The sequence below is a fragment of the Camelina sativa genome, chromosome 2 (genome assembly GCF_030686135.1).
Source record: "Camelina sativa cultivar CO46 ecotype springtype chromosome 2, ASM3068613v1".
NCBI lineage: Eukaryota > Viridiplantae > Streptophyta > Magnoliopsida > Brassicales > Brassicaceae > Camelina > Camelina sativa.
The window spans coordinates 20,164,214-20,171,126 of record NC_141881.1 but is presented as its reverse complement, the minus strand read 5'-3'; the positions used below and the strand labels follow the sequence as shown (position 1 = coordinate 20,171,126).

The following is a 6,913-nucleotide window of genomic DNA, read 5'->3' as shown; positions in this document are numbered from 1 at the left end:
TTAGTTTTGTATGAGTGTGAGGGTTAGTGTTTGTTTTAGCTCTTTTTATATAAAATTAAATTTTAAGATATTTTGTTTGTGCTTTTAGACCAACACACAAAAATATATAAGTGTACTAATATTACCCTAATTCTCATCACATACTTGTGATTTTTTTCAGAGATCCGTGGATAATTAAAATCATATATATATATATATAAGTAGAGTTTTGATCTCTCCTTATTGGTCAATTTGATATTTAATGTTTTAAAATATAATATTTATTTTTAATTAAACTTAAAATTTAACACATTTAATCATATATATAAATTCATACTTTAATTTCACTAATTACTACTCATTTGTAACTGAAAATTCATACTTTAATTTCACTAATTACTACTATTTTGTAACTGAAATTAAATAAATTGTGAATTGACTATTTTTTTCCTCCATTCATTTTCAATTAAACACACTATCAATTAAAATTGTAACTCCTCTAATTAAATTATTTTAGAAATAATTTCTATCACTACAAATCCTATAAATAACCATTCCCACATCCTCCTCCATCATATCTCAAATTCTAAATACTTTTTTTTTTTTTTTTATGTTTTTGCATGGGTTGAAAACTCATTGTAAGTGTTTTTTTTTGTTTACAACTCATTGTAAGTGTTTAATTATATATTTTGTTGGATATATCTTATATTGTGTTTTCAATTTTATTTCTTTGTTTTATGTATTGTTTCCTTTCTTCTTTTTTTTTTCTTATTATTTTTAATTTTAAATTACATATGATAATAAAAAAAATTACATTACATATGTATAATAAAAATTTGATGGCTATACAAAAAAAAATATCATGCAGATTCTAAAAATTATTAATTTTGATCATTGCACAATAAGATAATCAAACTAAAGAAATCATCTTTATTCTTTATCTAGATATTTGATTATTTCTTACATATTTATTTTATTTGTAAAAGTATGCAATGTTTTAAGAAAATAAACTATTGTAATACAATAATTAAATTAATTTTCTTTAATTCTCTCTAAGCTCTAAAAAATTGTAATACATATTTTTAGTATACTCATCATTATATTTAGTTCTTGTGATCCAACATATAATTATATGAACCTCTTGATTGCACTTCATATGATTTCATGGGGAATACATTTAATTTGTTACATACAAAATAATTTGGATTTTAATTATTTTACTCTTTAGTTTTTTTTCACCATTTAACTCTTTAGTTTATGTATTAGTTTATGTCATAGTAAATATTCATTTTTACACACACACACACACATATATATATATATATATATATATATATATAATTTTTTCAATTTGCTCTTTATTGGTCAATTGCTCTTTAATGTTTTAAAATATAATATTTCTTTTTAATTAAACTTAAAATTCAACTCATTTAATCATATACATAAATTCATACTTTAAATTTACTATTTACTACTAAATTGTAACTGAAATTACATAAATTGTGAATTGACTATTGTTTTCCTACATTTATTTTCAATTAAACACACTATCAATTATAATTGTAACTCCTCTAATTAAATTATTTTAGAAATATAACTTCTATCACTTCAAATCCTATAAATAATGATTCCCACATCCTCCTCCACCATATGTCAAATTCTAAATATTTTCTTTCTTTTGTTTATGTTTTTGCATGGGTTGAAAACTCATTGTAAGTGTTTAGTTATATACTTAGATGGATATATCTTATATTGAGTTTTCAATTTTTTTTTGTTTATTTTATGTATTGCTTCCTTCCTTCTTTGTTTTCTTATTATTTTAATTTTAAATTATATATGTATAATAAAAATTTGATGGCTATACAAAAAAACTTATCATGTAGATTCAAAAAAATGTTAATTTTGATCATTGCACAGTAAGATAATCAAGCTAAAGAAATCATCTATATAGGGATTGTACTTAATCTATATAGAGAATTTGTTAGAAATGCCCTTTTTGGCATATCTCTTTTCAAAAATGCCCAATTTTTTGAACATTTTCATTTTTGCTCTTTTTTACACAATTACCCTATGTTAAATTAATTTTTAGAATTTGTTTTTTTAGGTTTGGGTTCCCAATTTACATTTAGGGTATAGTTTTTAAGGGATAGGGTTTAGTATTTGGGGTTTAGGGTTTATATTTTTGTCATTTTATATATTAAAAAGGGATATTTTTGAAAATGGACACCATCAAAGGGTATTTTTAAAAAATGACATAGAAAAATGGGTCTTTTTGAAAATCCCTCATCTATATAAACAACTTAAAACTGATTTGGATTTTAATTATTTAACTCTTTAGTTTATGTAGCAATTCATATGATTTTATAGGGAATGTATTTAATTTATATAAAAAATTAAAATGATTTGGATTTTAATTATTCAACTCTTTAGTTTATGTATTAGAACATAAACTGAATTTTTGAATATCATAGTATATACTCATTTTTATTATGTACAATATACAGTATTTGTTTTACCTTGAATAGTCATAAATATCAAACAAAACTAGGGGCATTTGCATAAATACCCTTTTTACTATACCTTTTTTGCAAAAATACAAATTTTGTTGTTCATTTTCAATAATACTCTTTTTAATATACAACATAACTAAATTTTAACCCTAAACTCCAAATACTAAACTCAAAACTATATCCTACATCTAAAATAGAGAATCCAAATCAAAAACAAAAAATTCTAGAAGTTAATTTAACACATTATAATTGTGTGAAAGAGGACAAAAATGAAAATAACCAAAAAATTGGTATTTTTGAAAAGGGGTATCAACAAAATGGTATTTCTAACATTATCTCATAAAGAGGTCTATTATGCAGGCTGAACAATAAAAAACAAATTTTTTTGATAAATATGTATGTATAGTTATATTGAAATACTTTATATAAGTTGATATTGTAATGATTTGAATAAATAATAGCTGATTATTGAATTTAGGAAATTTATTTGTTATATATATATATATAATTTCAAACCTCTTTTCTAATACCACTTTTGAAAACTATACCTTTTAAAAACTTTATTAAAAATGCCACGAAAAACTGAAATATGTGTAATCTTAGAAAAATATACATAAACTATTTATATATATATATATATATGTGTGTGTAAAATTTTATATATACTTTATAAATACCTTTTAAAAACCTTTCAAAACCTTATAAATTTGACAAAAACAAAAAAAACCTTATAAATATTTGGATTGTGTCTCCAAGTAGTACGTACTATCTAGAAATATCTTATAAATCTTATAAATCTTATAAAACTTTATAATTTTGCATATTTAAAAATAAATATTTTGAAAATGGATAGATGAGAGAAACATTTCTAAAAATATTGGCAAACTTTATAATTATTAAATTAATTAACATAACTAATACAGCAATCCGCGCATATGCGCGGACTTTTACCTAGTTTTCCATAAAATATTGTTGCTTATTTAGTATTGTGCGTATGTTAAATTGCTAAAATCGGTATTTACACAGATTTTAGTTTATTATCACAAAGTTAGTAACATTGTTGATATTACTCATATATGACTAAATTTGATGTACTCAGTATTTAAATTGTGTAACATGACATATATTTGTATTTGGCATCATAACTCCATAAATGACACATCTTCTTTAGTCAAAAAAAAACATACGTCATTTGTGGAGGTTAAAACAAAATACATATAAACTCATACATTGTTAGTTTATTTTCTGTTTTTTATCCATGACATCAGTGGCTCAATCCATTTTAAGTAACTTATAAAAACAAAACATGTATGATGGAAAATCATAGTATTTTGCAAAATCTTTGGAAATAAATTTGCCAATCAATTTATGGAAAATAGACATTGAAAAAGGTAAGAAATTCTAATTTCTTTTTTTTCACTAAAACATTTAAAACTTGTAATTAAAAAGGAAATAGAAATTGATTTTGTTCAAGTAGTTTAGGAAAACATGTATACCCAATTTTTGCTTAATTATTTTGATTATTATTATTATTATTTTTAATTCTTAATTACAATAGCATAAAATGTAAATATTTCTCAACTCCAACCCTTCTTTGCCAAAATTGCTACAAAAATGTTAATATAGATTTGTTTACGAACTAGGTTTTCACCCGCGGTACACCGCGGGACTAAATTATAAATTATTGTAATTTAAATAATAATTTTAATATATTTAGTTTTCAAATTCTCAATTAATTAACTTTTATCTACTTAATTTATAATTTTGTTTAAAATGTTTTTATTCTTCTTTCATTTTATACAATTTAGAACCTAATTACATTATATTTGTTATTAGATAGAATATAATATTTTAAAACACTTACTTTTGTTTACTATAATTAAACAGAGGTATATGTCTATATGGTATGCAATGTATATTTTTATGTAATATTAAGAAGTATGTGTAATATTTTAGAATTCATATACTAAATAATTTATAAGTTAATTTTCCAAACTATGACTACAAATTCACAGTATATGAAATAAACTAATAGTTTTAGTGTTGGTTCTATAGTCAAAACCCACCATGCTAGGCGGATCACGCAACATGTTTAAAGATTTCAATCTGCAAAAACTCATCATACAAAACCAGTAAAAATAAAATATATAATGTGAGGCTAAAAACATTTTTTTTATCAAATCAGGTTTTCAAATTTTTATCAAGTAAAAAACAATACTTGGGTTCACGGATTTACTTTCACGGGTTTATTTCTAGGGGTGAACTTCTTCATTCACCTCCTTATAAAATAAAAAAATAAAATCTGTATACGTTTGCAATTATGTTTGTTACCTTTTAAAACACTTAGTTTCTATAAAAAAAATCGAATGTAAATAAAATTAATTTGTTTATTAAATTAATTATTTAGTGTTAATGACATGCTTGTAAATAGGTTCCAAAACTTTTGGATTTATTTGCTAAATATTTCCAAAAATATATATAGATTAGGTTATTCTTGGTTTACTATCTTCAGGTTTAATCGAACTAACAATGGCTGAATTGGCCATCAAACCGGCCGGTTATTTGTGAAATTGGACCGTTTCCGAACCGAATTTTAAAGACGACTCTTTTCTTCTCACCAAATCATCCCGTTGCTCCGAGCAATGTCATGGTACCGAAGAAACCAAACCTCGATTACAAAAGCCAATCGAAGAGTTCATCTGAGATCTTCTTCCTCCATTTTTTTCTCGCACAGTTTCAGCGTCCGATGGATCAAACTTTCAGGTAATTTGAGATTTGAAATTTGTTGCTTCGCAATGTCAAAATCAAAATCAATTTGCTTCGAATTAGCTGCTAGTTTTGAGAATGACGACATGGTTAGGGTTTCTTCTTCTTTTTCTGTATTACATGTTAAAGCATTTCGAAATGGCAAGTTTTCAAAAAGATCCGTAGAGACAACTTGTGGAGCTCTCTTATACGAACTCCGTCCAGGGTTCTGGGAGATTTAATTAAGAGTCTCTTTTTGTGTTTTTTTTCTTTACCTCTCAATTTTTCTGTGTAAAGTCTTTACAAGATCTTGTTTGTATTGTTTTGTGGATTAGATTATGTGGGATAAAGTTGGAGAAAAAGAAATTGATAGGGATTGCTTGAGCTTGAGCGTGAATGTTTTGAAAGTATATAGCACAAAAGTTGACCAAGCTAAACGATCTAGAGCTCAGCTAAGGCAAGCAATAGAGCTGATGCTGAATCATGGGGGAACGTCCTGTGCATATTAGCAGGTGAGTTATCATTATGACTGGTATGATAATGATTTGCCTAGTCTATGGTTCTTTTGTACGTGTCAGTCTGATCAAAGGCGTTGGGAGCTTGGGACGATTCTTCTGAACTGGAATAGATGCAAAAGAGGTAAATATATATTGATGGAAGGAACCAGTTCACTGTTGTCCTGGAGGAAGCAGATAGTATTACTAATGATATCAAAGGTGAAGGAGAACATGTTCACTCTAAGCCACTTCTCGATGATACTGACTTGTCTATGAGAAAGCTTTGAAGACCAGCTGCAAGCACTTGAGAAGGAAAAAGGTGAAATTTGATTTGAATTTGCGTGATTGGCTTCTTTGTTTTCCTTTGGTTATTCCAACCATTAGATATGTATATACTCCTTTTGTGGTGTTGTTTCCCTTAGAGTGATCGTGTGGAGACGATTCGGAAGCACTTTGTTTACTTTTGTATTCGAAAGCAGGAAGATTGATTTTCAGTTTCTTGCTAACCTTTTTTTGCTTTCCTGCTGGGAAGATTGTGCTCTGAACACTCGAGTTCATATTCTGAAGTTGCTACCGTGATCGTCCATGAGGTACAAAACCTTTAATCCTCTCGACATGTGGAATCTGACATGTTGGTACTGTGCTGTTTGATCATTTTCTGGTAGTAGATTCTGAAGTTGCTACTGTCATCTGACATGAGGTACGTAGTCGTACACAACCTCTAATCTTCTGGATGTATCAAAAATAAGAAAAATGGCGTTTGATAGTTTCCATTTCGAAAATGTACTATGTTAATGTAGAGGCTGCTCTTTAATCCGAAATTGATTAGGGCAGTTGCTGCTTTTAGTGCTTTTACTTTATTTTTTTTGGCTCTTTGGAGGGGTTCCGTCTCTGGTTTCACTGAAGGAGTTTCTCAAATACCTCTTGTTCTTCTCAGTGGCAGCTTTTTCCTAAGCATATACGGCATTTAGATCCTAGTTTCCGTCTAATCCCATCGTATAGCCCGATTCTCTCTGATTGCTTGCTAAGTCTCATTGAGTTTATGTGCTTAAAACGCCTTGCTCAGATTTGTTTGATAGTAACTGGTATAATTTGTCGGTTTGTGTTAGAATCATATATGTTTTGTCTCCATTAAAGATTGTATATTTCCCATTAATCCCTAGATTTGTACCTGACATTGTT

General features: G+C 26.6%; 1 long non-coding RNA gene across 1 annotated transcript; it reads left to right on the top strand.

Annotated features, from left to right (window-relative positions):
* The first annotated feature begins 5,130 nt into the window (after positions 1 to 5,130).
* On the top strand, positions 5,131 to 6,497 carry LOC147948910 (uncharacterized). The gene is made up of 2 exons (XR_015573800.1): positions 5,131 to 5,252; positions 5,570 to 6,497. It is a non-coding gene; the product is annotated as an uncharacterized LOC147948910 (long non-coding RNA).
* Positions 6,498 to 6,913: the final 416 nt, after the last annotated feature.